Genomic DNA, 18672 nt, shown 5'->3' with positions numbered 1-18672 from the left:
GTTGGATGGGTCTTGGAACAACCTGGACTAGCAGGAGGTTTCCCTGCCCATGCAGAGAGGGTTGGAACTAGATGACCTTTAAGGCTCCATTCAACCCAAACCATTCTGTGATTCTGTGAGTTTATAACTCCATGGTACCAGGGGAGATGTGCCTGTCACAGAGACCGCTTAATGAAGTTCAGCACTTGATTAGGCAGCCACTGAGCATGGCAAAGTCCCACTCTCCTCTTCTGGGCAGCAGTGCTGAGGGCAACAGACCAGGGCTGGGGTGCAAAGAGCTGGGGGTGCTGCTGCTGCTAGGCAGGGGTAACCAAGGCATGGTGGTGCTGAGCCCCTCTGCTTGATGGGGCTGAGCACAGCACATGGGTATGCTCAGCCTTATGGAGACCAGGGCTGCCTTCTGCAGGGCCAAGGCTTTCCCAGGGCCCCAGACACAGCCTCCAGCCCCCATTCCCAGCCCTCAGCCCCCTGCCCTGTAGAGGAGCTGAGAGTTATGCATGCAGCACCTTGCAGGCAGGAATTAAAGAGCAGGGGAGAGGCAGCTCCATGGCTGTCTGCCAAGTGATGCAAGCAGTGCTTTCATAATTCAACAGGCAATAAACTACTCCAACAAGGTAAGCCCAGCAGCCTCACATGGGGAAGGCATGTTGGGAAGACCTGAATCCTCAAGCACATAGATCTGTGTGTGCAGGTGAAGTGGAGGGAAGCACGGATGCCCTGTGAGCATCCTGCAGCACTCACCACTACAGAAGGTGGTAAAAGCTGGTGCTTCTTTCAAGGATTGATATGAATGAGAAGAGTAAATAGAGTCAGATGAATTAAGGAAGCAGCATGGAATGTCCTCAGCCCTTATGGGCCACGGTGAATAGCTGGAAAGAAGAATTATCTAGGATCTGCCACTCTGCTACACTCATAGCACAGAGCACATTCCTCAGCACTGGAGGTTCCTCCAGCTGCCAGTGAAATGGAGCCAGGATGTCTTCCTGAGGGACTCCTCCAGCTCAGCCACAAGTTGTTGGGCTCCACAGCAGGCAAGACCCTTTCTCTGGCTGTCATTCCTGCAGAGCACGGGTAGAAGTCCTGGATTCTGCAGCACTGCAAAATGTCACTTCAGCTGTCCCAGCCTGAGGAGCTGCCAAAGGCTTGGGAAGAGCCTGGGTCTCACTCGGTGGCCTGCCACCCATCCACCACAGTCCCCTGGGCAGGGAACCTTGATAATCTGCAGCTTGCTGACCAACCAGCAGCGGGGCACTGGGTCCAGTGGTGATGGCAGAGGAAAAGACATTAGCAGCTGGAAGCCATCCTTACAGATGCAGCCCAGCATGGGAAGCCCAGGAACCTGACACTTCCCAGCCAAGGGATGCTCAGAGCCAGCACAGGCAGCAAATGCCTGTTGTGTCTCCACCCCAAGCATAGGATGGAGCTGTGTTTCCACTCAGCACCCCAGTGCAGGTGACACCTGCCCGGCCACCACGGGCACAGCAGCACAGCTAGCCTGGTGGAAACCAAGTCCTGCCCCAGGCAGATGGGGAAACATGGGGAGAGCCTGGGCAGCAAAAGGAGGGTTAACTCACAGCCACGGAAGCAGAAAATGAGGTTCCAGTTATTAGTTGATTTATTGGCCTGTCCTCAATTGGCACTCAGGACTCAGAAGAAAATGTTCCACTCCAAAGCATTAAGCATCTTCAAAGAGCAGAAGCATTAAAAATTGAAATCATAAAACAGACATGTAAATATAGCAGAGGTAAAGGAGGGGGAAGCCAGGAGAGGAGTGGAGCAGAGAGAAGCCAGCCCCAAGCTGAGTGTGTGGGACAGGGAAGGGATGTATGGGGGGCTGGAGCTGTGCTGGGGGGTGCTGAGCTGTGCTGGGAGGAAGCTGGAGCAGCTGGGGCACCCCAGGTTGGGGGACAATTTGGGGGAATCTCTGGATGGCTTCATGGTATGACTGCCCTGCTAGCCTGGCTCCGTGGGGGTGAAGGCACCAGAGGGGAGTGGTGCCCCCCTGCAGCCCCACCATGGCCCCCACCTCTCTCCCCTGGCCTATACAACCTGCAGGTATTTATACCCAGGGCTTTCCCTTCTGCCCTGACAGACTTTTCCTAAATTCTCCAAACTTTTGGGTGTAGGGCATGAAAATCCCACGGCAGGGCTGCCTCTGTGCATGTATGATGGGTGGAGAGCTCTTGGGCAGCCCCTCTCCTGCCACTGCTTCACCCAGGTTGAGTGAACCCGGTGAAGTCACCCACTGCCCTGCTCTACGTACGTCAGGGGTCACAGCTTATAAATAAATGCTGTCATCTCCTGGGACCAGGGTGGCTTTTCACCCGCAGTATTTCACAGCGCCAGAGACAAGCACTCCCTTTCCTCCTCTTCTGCAAGAGCAAGGCAGATCAGACCTGACTGCTCTCAGCCCCTCTGGACATCTGCCCATGGGCAGCAGGATGGCACCACCCTTCCCAAAGCATCAGGTGAAGGAGAGGACCCGGCAGCAGTGGCCCAGTCTGGGGATGGGCTGCTGGAGAGCAGTGCTGTTCCCTTCCCAGGCATGGAGGGAGGGAAGGGACCTGATGTGAATCCTCACCCCTGCATAAAAGCCCTGTGGCTGGACCTGAGAGGTGTAAGGGGAGCTGAGAATTGTTCCATGTGTTGCTCCTGCATCTGCCCCAGCAGAAGGCACCATCTGTCAGCAAGGACAGCAAGCCAGGGGAAAGATCACTGAATCATAGAATGACAGAATCAGCCAGGTTGGACACCACCTCTGAGATAATCAACTCCAACCCTTTATCCACTACCACCATGGTTCCCAGACCATGGGACTGAGTGCCACATCAGTCTCTTCTTAAAAACCTCCAGGGATGGAGAATCCACCACCTCCCTGGGCAGCCCATTCCAATGCCTGATCACCCTCACTGTAAAGAATTTCTTCCTGATATCCAACCTAAATCTCCCGTGGCAGAGCTTTAATCCATGCCCTCTTGTCTTACTGGTAGCTACTTGGGAGAAGAGACTGACCCCCCTGACTCCAACCTCCTTTCAGGGAGTTGTATGTGGAAGAAGGAAAAGGGAGAGAGGGAAGAACACAAAATCTTGCTATGGTAGGAATATTCAGTTGGCTGGGGACTGGCATTTGGTGACAAGTGTGTGGCAGTCCTACCCTCCTTGTGAGCAGCAAGTTATACACCAGGCTGCCTGCTCACAGTATTTTCAAAGCTAACTGCAGAGGCACTCAGCCTTGCCACTGCTTCTCAGGAGGGTGGTGGCTGCTCAGCCACTTTTCAAACCACCATCAGACAGTGCTCAAGGGGGATTGAACTTCCACATGCAAGAAATAACCCCCTTCAAGTACCAACAGAGCAGCTAAGAGATGAAACCATCTGAACGCCAATGGTCATGTGAGCTCTTAACCTTTAAAACCTTTAGAGGCACAACTATCACCTTGGTAAAGGTCTCCGGTGAGGACCTAGGAAATTGTTGTGTCCTCCAGAGTCCCACAGTCCCCACAGGGCCCCATCCCACAAGTGGTCAGCGAGAGAGACCACCACCCCTACCCCTACCCCTCACCATGCCTCACCTCATACCAACACAGTTGGGTTGGTTTGTTGGTTTTTTGTTTTTTTTTTTTTCCTAATTGGGAGCTTGTTAATTATCCCAATCCTTTTCAGAGGAAATAAACAGCAATTAGAGAAATAAGTGGTATTTTTATTCCCTGGCACTCTCACAGAGCTCCCTGATGCCTCCCATCACAGCTCCCACATGGCACATGGTGCTGCCTGCTCTGGTGCTGCTGCCCGAGCTCTCCCCTCTGTCTGTTCCTGGGAGCAGGGGGTGCTGGGGCTGTGGGCTGCCCCCCCTCCTCCCCCTGGGGTAGGAAGCATCACTGTGTGAAAGCAGCAGGCTCGTCCTGCTGTAATATGTTTGAAAAGTCATAAATTTCTGGGAAAAGCCAGTTTTCCCGCACAACAGAAGGTTTGCGTATTTAAAAAGAGCACTGGAGCTGTTTTTATTAATCAGAAGTGCTACGAAGAAAGCATTTTAATTAACATAATTATCCCGTTTGAGAGAAGCAGCCCGCACCTCACAGATACTTTTCAAAGGAAAGATGAGGGCTGTCGCACTCAGTCATAATTAAGCAAAATGAGCTGCTTCTCCTTGCTGTACCTCTCCTTCCTGCCCTCTGCATGCTTCTCCTTTCCTATAACACTCTCTCCAGGGTGATTGGAGACAGCACCATGCCACGGGAGTGGCAGGGTCCCCCATGTCCCCATCCCTGCCTCCAGCAGGGCTTAAGCTCCATCCTGGCCAGCAGTGCCAGCTCTGGGCACAGACCAAGCTGCAAACAGGCAACCTGGGAAGTGGAGAGAGCTGCAAAAAAACCCTGTAAGATTTGTAGGACACTGTTTCCAGCTCGGTCAACAGATGAAAGATCTATTCTCATTGGAAAAGACAAAAAAGAGAAAGCCCTGGCTCTGGGCTGCCCGCCAACAGGGAGAGAAAGGAGTGGGGAAGGGGAACAAAAGCAGGCATGGATTGGCAGCCCTGTGGGCCCGGGTTTCTCCCAGCATCCCAGACATGAGCTGGACTTTGGAGGGCAGAGACTTGCCCAGGAGCTTCAACCTCCATCCACAGCCCTCCTCCTCCTCCTTTTCTGCTCCCTCCTGGCATAGTGAGAGGCTCAGTAGCTCCCACAGCACATCCCTGCTCACCCTTTCCCCTGCCACTGGTGGCCCCCACACCAATGGCAAGCTGTAGCACAAAGCCACACAAAGCAATCAAGTGTCACCTCCAAACCCACTGTTGGCTGGTTTGGAGACATCTCATCCCACCAAGACACCTTAGAGCAGGACCTTGGCTGAAGGCAATACCTTCAGCAACCAGCTAACGTCTCTTTAATGAGAGCATCAGGTATTTTAATGGGTGTCCTGCTATTTTGCTGACATCTCACCTTAACGTGCAGTATAACAGACAGTTAATAGTGAGTGCTGCTCATTAAAATCTTCTTTACTTATAAAGGCTGAGTTGATGGGGCTGCCCTGAAGTTGCACAGCATTGCTGGAGATGCTTGTGCTGTGTCTTTAATTCAGACCCAACACCACAGCAGAAGGACCAAAGTCACTCCAAGCACTTGTGCTCCATCCCTGTGCACTGTCCCTCATCCTGCCCATGGTGGCATCCAAAGATTTTCAAAAGAGAGATTTTTTAAGTTGGGTTTTTTTGTGGGTTTTTTTCTTTTTTTTTTTCTTTTTTTTGGCACAATATCCCTAAGAAAGCATGGTCTGTGCAATCACATGCTCCTCGTGTTGCCTGTCTCCCCTAATTACTCTTCAGCTCAGCAGTCAAATTCAGCAGCCTGTGAGTGACAGCTGGAAATCTCAAAGATATTAAATTCCTGGCAGTTTCATGAAAACAGGCAGGCAGGTAGAGAGGAGAGGCCTTCCTCAGCACAGCTGAGACAGGCTGCAGCAGGAGCCCAGGTCTTGCAAGGCTCCAGAGGATCCACATGGGAGAAAGGAAAAACATAAAAGCCCCAGTGATGCAGGGAAAAGACTGAATCAGAGGATGCATCTTGCCAGATATTGAAATTAGTCAATCTTCAGGTATTAGCCCCTGGAAAAGCAGTCTTTTGTAGTGCTGATCAGCATGTTAACAACCTCTTTCCAAACCAGAAATGCAATTTCCATGGGAAATTCAGTTTTTCTTGGTGGAAGAATTTAAATATTCAGGGGGAAAAAAAATAAATCAAACACACATTTCTATTTTGGGTCAACATAGACTGACACATTTCAAGTGACTGACAAAACGGCAGTTTGGCTACAGTTCAATTAAATCTCCAACTGTGTTCCTGCTTCACATTATCCCTCAATTCCCTAGGCTGGAGATGGACTCCACGTGTTCCATAGGTGCATGGGAGACCCAGCCAAGCAATGGGATACAATACAAACATCTCCCTTTGCTTCAGCTGAATGATTCTCTTGAATTATTGTATTAGAAAAATTTTTTTTTACTTTTCCATTCCTTGGTTTTCCCCCAGAATGAAAAGGTCCCACCAACTCCAGCTGTCTAGGAGCCACAGAATGTCCAGAAGCAGCCTCAGGTGGGCAGGGGTCAGTGCCTGCGGCATCCTGCTGCAGGTGTCCCTGGGGAGAGGGCTCAAGCTGGGACAGGGACACCAAGAAAAAGGAGAGCACAGGACAGAGATAGCAGAGCAAAGCCTTCAGCTTCCTGCTCTGAGGATTTTCTTTGCATGCAAGCTATGAAACACCCACTTAGAGGTGTCTGAAGACCTACTTGTGAGACCAAATAAAAATACCTCTCCTTGCCCTGGATTGAAAGAACTGGGAAGGAGGTTTCCAAAACTGGGTTCTTCCCCTGCCTCCACAGAGGATGGGGTTGTGACACCATGGAGAAGCTGTTTGTAGGTCTCAGTTTGCAGGATACCAGATAGGCAGCCTCACCTTCCCTCAGCCAGGGCATCTGCCTTCCCTCAGCTCCCTCCCAATCCCCAGTGTAAATGTGACTCCTTGCTGGCAGCATTGGGGCTGGTGGCACTGCATGGGGCAGCACGGTGGCTCTCCCAGCCACATCCCCATCTTCTGCTGCTCCAGAGGCTGCTCCCGTGGCCTCCAGGAAGCCTTCCCCCATGCAGCTGGCCTGCACCCTCCTCTCCTAGAAAGCCAAAGCTGCAGCAAGATGAAGTGATGCTCATAAATGCCTTAGAAGGAAGATGCTAATGAGTGCTGAGCAGAGGGTGAGAAAAGCTCTTAATCTCTTTAGCTCTGCTGCCAGAGCTGATGAATGTCCCCAAGCCCCATACAGCAACGTGGCACGTGAGGGGATGGGGAGAGCCACTGCCTCACCACACGGGGTGGGAGGAAGGGAAAATGTCAGTCAAAGCCACGCTGATCCCTTGCCTACCCTCAAACAAACATGTTCTCCAAGCTGATGGTGTCCATGGTGTCCACATGGCCCTGAAATCACAGGCACTACTGGGCTGGGGGGCTCTCTTGTTCTACCTGAGCCAAACATGCCCACCCACATCCCTCAGGAGTTTATGATTCGGTTGCATAAATAAGTCACACACCAGGTTTTTATCCTGAGAACTCTTCTGAGCTTGTGTAACTCAGATTTTTTTTTTTAATGCAGCCAGGAAATTATGATGTATAAAAATAATTATTTCCCTCAGCTCTACAGCCACGTGAGCAGTGCCCTGTGTGCTGCCCTCCCTTCCAATCCCCACGTACACTGTGGGCACACACATGTGTGCTGCTCTGTGACACATGGGGACATTTTTTACAGTGACAGCCTGCTGCTCCCCTTGGGGGAAAATGTAGTTCAATTCTTAGTATAACCTTAAAAAGGAGACTAGTGAGACATCTCTCCCATAAATTTTGTAAGTGACATTTACTTCTCGGTGCATTTATCACTTGTGATGGACAAATCTCAAGTCCAGGGGTGTGGTTCAGAGGAGCAGCCATCTTCTGCCAGCTCCACCAGGATGAGGAGATGGTTGCTCAGTCTCATCTCAGGCACTGCCTGGATGATCTCCAGCAGTTGAGCTCCTTGTACCTCCAAGACCTGGTCTATGTCCCTAACATGTTGCCCCTACATGCCATGGAAGGCTGTGGGGACCCCTTTTGGCTTCTGGAGACCCCATGTCTAAGGAAGTCCCCCTCAGCCCTGGGTATCAGCAATAACACAGCAATGTTTCCCACCCAATCTTAACAACTCAGCTCATCCCTGGCAGGCTCAGATCCTTGCCCATCCTGGCTGGACTATAGCAGAGTTTGCTTTAAGAGTTGACAGATCTTCCTGGTGACCAAATTCCAGCTCCCTATGGCTAAGCCTGCCAAGTCTCAATTTGAATACACATAAAAGATCTCAACAGCTGGGTGTTTAATTACAGGGACTAGAGATCAGGCTCCACAGAGTCATATCAGGATATTCTAGCTCCCTTGAGCTGGCCTCAGAGCCTGTGAGGACCAGTCCCCCAGGAGGCTGGTGTTTCCAGCTCTGCCCAAAATTGTGGGGGCTCAAGGGAAAACAAATCATGACAAGTACCCAAAGGCAGAGCTCAGAGGAGTCTGGGTGGGTGCTTCGCAGCAGAGCCCTCTCCAAAATGCGAGTGCAAGGGGTTTGCATCACTGAGTGCAAGGACAGAACACCATTATTTACCTGGCTAGAGGAAAATCCAAGATGGCACTAAAATCCACACTAAAATCATGTAGGATCCACTCAGATCCTACAGGAGACAGGAGATGCCATGACCCTGACTTGGAGCTATTTTACCAAGTTCAGTAGGAAACAGCTCAGTACCCTCTCCCAGTGCCAGCAGGACTAGATCCAAAAACACATCTCCAGTTCCTTCTCCAGTTCCTTGGCACCAATAAAAGACTGAAGGAGCAGAGAACGCAGGATGATAAGGGAGAGGTAAATCTGGCTTAATTTATGGCACAATTATTTGCATCTTGGAAAATGATGGGCAGCAAGTTCCCAGGTATCAGCCCTGCCTCGCTGCTGGTACATGGGGGTCTGCAGGAATGTTTTGTTTTAATTTCTAGGAACCAGGTCCTTCAGAAACTAAACTCCGGGGCCTGAAAAAGGCTTAAGCACCATGGCAGCAATCTCCATACAGCAGGACCAGCACCAGCCCAGCTACCTTGTCAGAGCTGGGCCTGATCCTCATTCTTCCACCTCAAACTCAAGCCAACATGGTTATTCTCTGCTGCCAGACCCTAAGGAGCACTGCCTGACCCCCTCTCCACAAACCTTTTGGGAACCCTCCCTGTTTTCTCCCAGGCTGTTGAAGTGTCTCTCTCACAGCCATCACCATGTGTCTCTAGCTCCCCATGGCACATCTCTGCTGTGGCAGTCTCTTTGGAGCAACCCTGTCTAGTGCGAGATGTCCCTGCCCATGAAGGGCTTGGATGTAGACGATATTTAAGGTCTCATCCAACCCAAACCATTCTACAGTTCTAATGAATGTGGACAAAGAGGGAGGAAACCCCCCCAGTCAGAGGGACAGGCTGTGAGCTCTGAGGATGATGGGCAGAGGTGTTCAGCCCCAGCTTCTCATCTCTTTCACTCAGCTGCCCATGACCACTGCTGCCTGCTAGCCAGAGACCCCATGGGGCCATCACAGGCACGTGTGGGGAGGAGGCCTGGGGCACCCTTTCCTCCACACCAAAACACCACGTTTATCTGAAAGCCAACTTAGTGGCAGCACAAGGGAGCCCCTTGTCCTTCTGAGTTAGGATTTAAAGTTTTAATGAAAGTAATTTACTGTTTTGTCTGGGAGAACTGCTGGAAGCAACAGCAGTTCAATTTTTATTGATAAAAACCTCTGTTGCCTAAAAACATGGGACTGGTTCTCCCCACAACAGTACATGGGCAATGCAGAGCTTAGGATCATGAAGTACAACAGTTGCCCTGCATTTCTGCTGGGACACCAGGAAGAAAACCCACGTGTTGACATCTGCAAAGAGAATCCTTATGGAACCCTCAGAGATCAGTGGGCAGAGCAGGATTCCAGCCTCTTCCACCAGCTCAGAGCCTGCTGGAGCACATCATCCATCAGTCACTGTACAGAGCTTTGCTTTCCTGTCTGTGATTTTGCATCCCAAAGCCAATCATCTGCTCACAACCATGTTGTCAGCAGCCCCCCTGCAAGCTCCAGGAGAGCAGCCCCACCAGACCTTTTCCAAGGTGATCCCATCGACTACAGGGGGGACAAAGCAGTCAGGGAGCAGATGAGGAACGTGCAACTTTCCCATGGCGGAGGGACCACTGGGACATGCTGGAAGGTGTCCAATTAGTTAACGAGCACTCCAGAGCTGAATCTGGCTTGAAATCAGTAATTAATTGCCACAAGACAAACAAGAATGAATATGTTGGAGGAATCCACGTCTGTCCTAGGGAGGGACCTAGGAAAAAACCTGCCCACCCAAACCCGTATTGAAACGGAGAGAAGTGGCCGCCAACAAGCAAGCAGGACAGTTTGGATTCCAAAAAGATGTGCAGCCCCCTGAGCAAGATCAAGAGCAAACAGCACAACCAGCACTAATCCCATGTCTTGGAGCAGGAGCTGGTGGAGCCAAGTGCTGCCAGTGCTGGAGCTGGCCCTGAACATGGGTGCCAGCCTGTCCCAGGCTGCGGGCACAGAGCCATTCAACACTTCGCTTCTGACCAGCAGTGCCGTAGTGATTCAGCAAACAGGACATGTGCCTGGCTGGGCACCTCCCACTTCCACCATCCACAAACACTGTAGGCTTGGAAGTCCTGGAATAATCTCTTTGCAGCCATTTTCCTCATTAGTCTCCTGCTCTGGGTTCCTGGGCATCCTCCCATGCAGGAGAACATACCAGCTCCAAGGTAGCTCAGAGGAGCCTGGTGGTCACCAGCAGCATCAGCCCTTCTGGATGCAAACAACTTCCTGCCAGGTTCTCCTGGTTGAAAATCAATGCTGAGCTTTGGGAAGGAGGAGAAGACCACCTCCTGAGGCATCTGCTCCTAGTCCTCACAGCTCCCTGCCACCAGCCACCAGCCACCACCCTGGAGCATGTCTCCATGCAGCAGGAGCTGCAGGGCGGTTCTGCATCCACCCCCTGTGATAAATAAGGCAGAGGTTCAGGCATTTTGGTGCAGCTGCCTCATCCTCCACCAGCATGACAACGTGATTAATTCTGGGTGCAGATGAAGCTCATTTATCAGAGGCACGTGATGAAGAGGCGGGCTGCAGGGGTGTGCGGGGAGCCCCTGAGCACGGGGAAAGCAGGAGCTGAGGCAAAAGACAGGAAGGGAGACCGAGGAGCCAAGCCCAGAACATCTCCCATGAAGGCTGTTTGCCACGTTGGCTCATGATCTAATCATGCTGGAAGAGAAGAGCCCCATGTGGTAAGAGAGCTTTTATCTCTCTTACCATGGCCATGCACCAGGAGGGATGTAAGAGGATCAGGGGGAAGAAACCATGAGCTGATTCCTGGGCTTCAGGAGAGGCACCACCGCCACCACTTCTCCCCTGACTGCTGTTCCTCCAGGCTATTTTCCACCTTCTCTTTTCTGGGGACTGGTGGGCCCTACCCTGCCTGTCCCCACTTCACAGCCAAAGACACTTGCACCTTGCTGTCATTTTTCCCATGCAATGATTAGTGGTGTCCCCATCACCAAAATGAGGTCACACTGGCAACACCTAAACCCCCAAGAACACCACAACCCCCCCTCCCTTTGACTTTTTAGGCTCCAACTAGAGAACCATTTTCTGCCAAAGAAAGAGAAACCCATCAACGGGGCCACTTTGGGCATCAAATGGGGCCACAATCCCATCCCAATGGGGAGCATCAAACAGAGAAGCTGCTTTTTCAATAAAATACCTTTTTTTTTTTTAAAGGAAATACATCAAGAGAGCAAAGGTGAAGATGACTCAACACACAGCAGCCCCGCTGCTTGCAAGCCAGTCCTAATTTATCCCAGCTCAGAAGCCAGACCCTTTCTGCTGGGTTAAGTGTATGGTTGGGAAACCCATGGGGATTTTGAAAGCATAGAAATGTCAAACACAGAGTGCCATAGGGACCTGAGCCCAAGAAAGGGGCAAATTTCTGCTTCTACCCACTAGTTCTCCCAGGAGGAAGCAAACAGGGTGTCTGGTGGCAGAATGGGTTGGGTGAGAAGAGTCCATGGCTGGACAGGCTGCATTGCAGCCAGGACTGCAGCCTCTGACTTTCACATTTCTTCTAGGTTCTAAGTGCTCCCCTAAGCCTGGCTCCTCTGCAAGGTCCCTAAGAAGGTTTTGCTCTACTCTCACCCATCACTTCACATTCTCATCCTCCCAAAAGTTCCCCAAGTCCCACCCCAGAGCTGCCATGGCACCAGTGGCAGAGCCATCCTGGCTTTGATTGAAATCATCCCACCCATGGTTCAAGTGAAGCTTTCAGTTCCCATGCACCAAAGGTTACCCAGGAAGGCCTGGAGATGCCCACACATTATCCCTTCGTGGATTACAGAGAGGCAGTGAAAAATGTATCTCAGTCAATTTTCACAACCTGCAGTTCTCTGCTGGGGGCTGCTCTGTGGCACAGGGGCTCTTGGTCTCTTCCACCCACCCTGGGATCAAAACTGTTGCCCAGCCCTGCTGCTGCTCCAGACCCACACCACACTTTAGCATCAGCATGCTCTCAATGACAAGAAAACACTACTGAACTTACCAGAGCTGAAATCCTGCAAGGACCTGCTGGAGAGGCAAGGAACCTGGAAGGGAGGAGAGAGATGGCATTCAGTGGCTCAATTGGTGACAGCAGTGGGTGTTAAAAGGGGAGCACTGGCCTTGCACAGCCCCACATGGCTGGGATGGGGCACCAGTGCCCATCAGAGCACAAAACTGCTCCCTAAATCCCAGCTACCCCCTCCAGCTGCCCTGAGCTGCAGTCTTGCCCTGCCATAGAGTTTGACAAGACTCTTAGATGAGATGCCTACTTAATTAGCATTGGCTAAGGCCTAGGACACTGCTGGAGTATCTTGGATATGGAACCTCCGGGTTGCACTCTCAGCCACAGCATCCAAGCCCACACACACTGCCTCTGGAGCTTGTCGAGGTGACCCAGCACCCTAAGGGCTCCCACAAAGCAGCCTAACAGGGTCAAAGCCTAAAGGTAAAAAACCCCAAGTGCCCACGTGTGCCCCAGCCAGCGTGCAGGAGCACTGCCAGGAGGAGGTTACCTCCACTTGCATTGCATCAACGTCATCACCTGCACCCAGCTAGCCCTGCTTGCCAGCCCCTTTGGGTGCTCAGCCAGGGCTGCATGCCATAGCACACAGCAGGAATTTCCCAAGGGATGAAGCAGCCATCGTCTCCTTCCCAGGGCTTCCTCATCACCACAGGAGCTCCTGGAGCACTCCACACACATCTATGCTAAGGAGTCACAACAACGCACCTGGGAAAGCATAAATATCTGTGAAAAATCTCTCCATAAATCCAAGGGAAAGGGAATTTACTGCACTTTCTTTGGAGATTTCTCCAGGTGTTGCCTATTAAGCCATTGTGCTCATTTGCATAAGTACTCCTCAGACAATAAAGTCTTTGCCACCATCAGTTATCAGCTCTGCAAACAGAAACAGCCCCAGCACCATGCAAACATCCAGCTGTAAAGCTGAGGGACTGGCTCCTCACATCACCAGCTCCTTGGGGGGATGCTTTAAATCAGCCACAATCAGCAACAGGTTGTGTTGGTTGAGTTCACTTGGGGCTGTGCCAGGTCCCTGGGCAGTGCCAGCATCCATGGCCCCTTCTGCACCCAGGGAACCATGGTGGCTTCTCACAGGTTAGACCCAGAGTTCCAGGCAGCCAAGGCACATCCCTGTTCGGGGTCGGGTGCCCAGCATGGCCGTACTTCTTTAGAAAAAATACAGAAATTCAAACTGAAAATCCTCCTAACTCCTAGACCCCACATTCAGCAGCCTTCAGCCTGAGCAGCTCCTGCAAGGCTGCCCAGGTTAATTGCTAGGAGAGTATCTTGTATTTCAGCTATGACATTTCTTTGTGTGTTTAATGTATCCTTACCATGTGTAGATGGGTGGGAGACAGGAGGCAATGTGTAATATGCTTCACTCTAGCATGAAATTCTGAGACTGTCCTCCACTGAGTGCAATTACTGTGCATATGACTCCTGTAATCTGGCTAATACTGTTAAGTATACTGGAGATTAAGGGATTTGGGGCTGTGAAGTCCATTTCATCCATCCAGGCCTGTGCAAGGGAATATGAGATGGAAAAAGGTCTCACAGAAGCCCCTGGTCTGCAGGTGACCATCCTGTCCCCTCGCTGCTGAAGACCTCATGGATATGGCTCTTGGCTCTGCATGGGGCTGACATGGATTTGCACAACTGGAGCTGCTTGGCCAAAGCACCTGGGCTCACCCCTTGCCTATGGCTCCTAAATCCATCCCACCACCATTAGGGATGCTTCCCATCCTGTCCAGCACTGTAGTGATGTTCCTGGATCCCTAAGCCCTTGCTGTTGCCATGTGCCAGGGCCACGGTAAAGGATTTAAGCAGTCATAGTGCTTGCTCTCCAGGCACCAGGAAAAGAGACACTATCTCTGAGCTGGAGAGTTAATAACTGCTTTGGCCAAGGTGATGACATCTGTGTGTGTGTCCTGTGGGGCTGGACCACACCACCACCAGCCCTGCTGCACCCCAGCTCTCAGTGGGGACTTGTCCCAGGAGTTCAGGCTGAGCCTGCCCAGAAGTGAGGTAAGAAACCATTGCCTTGCAGCCCTCATGCCCAAGGAAGCCTCAAAAATAACCCTTCCATGGAGTCAAGCACCCCTCCCTGGGGGCAGAGCGGGCACAGCTGCAGCTCAGCCACCCCTCCTGCTCAGGGTGATGCCACGGTGAGCTCCCTCCTGCTACTCCAAGCTGATGCTATATGAAGCCTAGCAGAAACAGGGATGTTCTGAGCAAGGAGATGGCTTTAAGTAGTAAAAGCTGCCCTCACGTTATGAGCTCAGGCACAGCCTTATATATCCCTGAGCAGCAGAGGAGCCATCTCCGCTTTGATTTAAAATGGAGCATCTCCCTCAGCAGCACCAGCAGGACGGGAGTGAAGTAACCTCATTTTCCTCTGCTTTGTTCCTTTTGCCACCTGCCTTCTACCAAGGTCCCAAGGCTGTAAAGCCCAGCTCCCTGTGCTCCAGGGGCTCGTGGCTGTGATGTGCTGGGGCAGCCCCTGGAGCTGGCTGTGTTCCCCCAGCCAGGGCCAGCGGTAGCAAGCAGGGATGCTCGGGGAGATGTTCCCTCCCCGCACTGGGATGCAGATGAGCCAGCTCAGAGCTGGAGATGAGAACCTGCTGGGGCATAATGCCAATTCACCGCCCATTAACTCCCAGAAAATCCTCCTTTCCCTGGCCTTATCTTCCTCTGCCATGTCCCCCCACTTCCCCTCCTCCCCCTCCCAGGCTAATGGGCTTTTTGGACATGGAAACAGCTGTATGGGTACCCTTGGCTGTGCTTGGGAGCCCTTAACTGGCACTGCAGCAGTACCTGCAGGGTGGTCTGATGGGAAATATCCCTGGCACGCCTCAGACACCCTCCTGGCACCCATGGGTGCTGGGGCTGCCAACCACTTGCTTGCTCTTGCAGATTTAACGTCAGACTCCCACCACCATTAACCCGTATGGCACATTAACCTGTCCAGCACCAACCCATCTTGCCAGGAGATATCCCAAAGCTATCGACACATCTGGATGCAAATGATTGCTTAAACACCCCACACGGTCCTCTGTGTATGGGATAGATTTACTGTCACTTCTTGTAAAACTAGGAAGGATAAAACCAAACAGCTGAGCAGCAACAATGTCCACCAGGCAGACAGGGAGCAACCATCAGTGCAGCTCTCTAGGGCTCTGGCTGAAAAGGGAGCTCCAGAATAAACACCAGTGAAGCTCAACACACTTCACCTTTGCTTACAGCTCTTGCCTGAATAGCAAATTTGACCTGTGAGCACTCCTGACGTGTGGCAGCCTGGCTGGGTTTTGAATCAGCACTTTCTGAAACCAGTTGGATTTCAGTGGTCCTTCCCTGCAGGGCAGACAGGGCAGGAGGGGCAGGCAGCTCCTGTGCCCCACGGGTGCTGTTCAGAGTAGGCAGAAGAGCTGCCCTGGGATGTTTAGTGAAGTTCTTCAAAGAACAAAGACCCCTGGCAGTGGAGCAGAGGGTAAGCCCTGGCTGCTCATCCCAGGCTGCAAATATAGGTGATGCCAACCAAGAGCAACCCTGAAACTGCTTGAAAAACAACTGCTCATCCTCTTTGTTCCTCCTAGTGAGACCAGAGTCATCCACTCCTTGCCTTGTTCCCCCAAGCACTAATTCCATGGGCTTTCAGCCCTGGCTTTTCAGAGGAGAAAGTCCACCTTTTCTGCAGAGTGCAGGTATTTTACATGACCTTATTTTTCCATCAGAAACTCTATGCCTGGGAAAACTTGTGTCCAGCACTTTCTACCCAGAGTCACAGATTCCTACAGGAGAAAGAGTTTTGGAACAGCAGAGCATTCCTCAAGACAGCAGCTAAATGTCAGAGGAGAGTTAGTGGCTGGAGGCTGAGTCTGGACAAGCTCAGACTAAAAATAAGGCACAGCTGTTGGACAGTCACAAGTAACACTGCAGCTGCTAAGTTAGGAGCAAGAGGAACCCCTGTTTTCAGTTGTCTCAAGGGGGAGAGACTGCTCCTCCAAAAGAATGCTATGAGGTTGCTCATAAGCAACATCCAGGAGTAACAAGTGTCCCCCCAGGAGCCTGGGGACACCAGTAGTGGATGGAGTGGTTTCCACCAGCACTGTGGAGGAGGCCAGTGGAGTTGGTAGGGGATGGCATGGCCATCATGGTCACAGCCATGGCACCAAACTTCACTACCAGCCCAGCCCTTGCTGCAGCTCAGCAGGTCACATCCACCTCTACATCTATCTCCAGTAGTTGTGGGACAAGAGAGGAAAAGTGTTCCCAAGCCATTCTAACCCACTCAGCCCTCCTCAAACTCCTTTTAATTGCAGCATCCAGGTTTTCTCTTTCAAAACCACAGCTGGCAGGGTTAAAAAAAAACAGAAACAAAATCAAACAAACAAACCAATAAAAAACAAACAAAAAAACAACAACAAAAAAACCACCCATGACAATCTAAGGAAAGGATTACAACAGCCCTTGAAATCTCATCCTACATTTCAAAGGGAGGGATGGAGGCAAGGCAGGCAAGGCAGTGTAAAGCCTCATTACCATCAGAAATCCTCTCTCCCTGCCCTTACCTCCCTGCTCATTTCCATATCACAGGAGACACAATACCTTTCTTCTCCCATTTTTGCAGAGATATTGGTGTCTCCTCTCCCAGCCCTGGCTTTGCAAAGCAGGGGAACAAAAGCTGGGCTCACACCTGCCCTGGCAGGCAGTGCTGGGCTGGGAGTCTCCAGGCCCTTATCATGCTCTCACCAACAGTTTTTATCATTGTTATTATTACTCTATCTTTTTTTTTTTTTTCCCTTAGCTTCAAGATCCTTTAGTCAGTCAAATTATACTCAGAGTAGCAGAAGTGGCAGAAAATAAAGCATTATAAGGGGTTCAGGAAGTTATTTTCATCTCAAGGAGCCTGGAAGAAAGGTTGACAAGTCTTTATTTTGCTTTTACAGGATAATCTGTAGGTTCCCAGCTGATATGGGGGAAAAAAAATCAAAATCATCAGAAGAAGTTCCAGGAGGAAGTAAAGCCCAGGTCTCTGCATAAGTTGAACTAATGTGCACTTTGGGTGACAGCTGAAGGCATCAGAGGATGAAATGTCAGCAGAGGAAAGGGTGGCTGTGGAGTGCAGGAAGAGCTGGGCAGAGGGTGCTGGGTGCAGGGCAGGAGGGTCCCTCAGCAGCCCCCTCCAGCTGATCTTTTCTCCTGCTAAGTGGACCCGTCACATCTTTCCAGTCCATAGCACCACGGCTACAGCAAATGGAGGATGGAGAGAAAGCAAAGCAGCTCAGACATCAAGAGGCATCTCCCATACTGTCCCGGATCTCTGAATTCATCCTGCTCCTGTCTGACTGCTCTGACAAAAGCTGCAAGCAACAATTCAGGCACAGCAACATTTTTTCTGCCCAGATTTTGGGCTCTAGAATTTCCATGTGCTGTGTGGGGCCCTCAGAGCTCACAGCACCTGCCTGGCAAGAGCCAAACACGGGGCCAGGAGCGGAGCCAGGGTGCTGAGGAGGGGTCAGGACCACAGGGTGCTGTGCAGCAGGGAGAGAAGAAGGGGAAGCATCAGCTCCTCTGCTTGCCACCAGTCTGTGGGGATGGGAGATTGATGCACAGTGCTGGACAGAGAAGGTGATGTCAGTTATTAATTGAACTAAGTAAAATTTTAAGGTAACAAAAAAAAAAAGAAAAGCACATTTGCAGAAAAGAATCACATGAAGGAGAATAAAAGAGACATGCAGAATAAGGACAGGGCTCACATAACAGTGAAACAGTAAGAATTAGACTAAAACTAGGTTCTAATTAGAGAAAATACATCCCAGAGTCAGCAGCCTGGCCTGGAGACAGGCCTGCAAGACAGATGAGAGGGATGGGAAGGAGCACTGCCCACAGCTCCCCACAACTTATCCTGGTTACAACCTCGAGCAGTGGGTAGAAAAACAGAGTAATTGGATTAATGGTGTTAACATACCATTAATATACCATTAACATACCATTAATGTTAATATTAATGGTATTAACATACTATTAATATATTAATGAGCTATTAGCGTACTAAAGTACCCACCCATAGGCTAGAAGGACCCTTGCTAACAAAAGCCCTGGACTCTGAGCATGCTGATATTTCTGAGCATTCCCAATTTAAAAGGATGCGAGGAATTAACCAACCATGGATGGGAAACACTACTCCAACGCTAGAGATAAAGCTTTTTCTCACATTTTGGGGGTATAAAAGCAGCACTCTGCATTTCAGAACATTGAGCTTGCTCTGTACTTTCTGGGGAGCAGAACTGGATATTAAAACAAATCTCTCTGTGCGTGGATCGGATTTTGCACGCCGGGTGACAGACACCGAAGGGATGCAAAGCCCAGGTGCAGGTAGGGGCCTGAGAAAAGTAGAAAGGTTCATGAAGGCACATGAGGTGCAGGAGAGCCTTTCTTCAGCACCAGGGGAATGGGGGCT

The 18672-nt window shown here is 51.0% G+C and overlaps 1 protein-coding gene across 1 annotated transcript in view; it reads right to left on the bottom strand.

Annotated features, from left to right (window-relative positions):
* The window catches only part of LINGO1 (leucine rich repeat and Ig domain containing 1), a 157011-nt gene that overhangs the window by 97788 nt on the left and 40551 nt on the right, over nucleotides 1-18672 (bottom strand). The window contains exon 3 of the mRNA XM_071754734.1: nucleotides 12195-12237. The gene's annotated coding sequence lies outside the window, so the exon portion shown is untranslated. The remainder of the gene's footprint in view (nucleotides 1-12194; nucleotides 12238-18672) is intronic.

The sequence above is a fragment of the Heliangelus exortis genome, chromosome 11 (assembly GCF_036169615.1).
Source record: "Heliangelus exortis chromosome 11, bHelExo1.hap1, whole genome shotgun sequence".
NCBI lineage: Eukaryota > Metazoa > Chordata > Aves > Apodiformes > Trochilidae > Heliangelus > Heliangelus exortis.
Note: the sequence above shows the minus strand (reverse complement) of the source record. Positions and strands in the feature narration are given on the sequence as shown.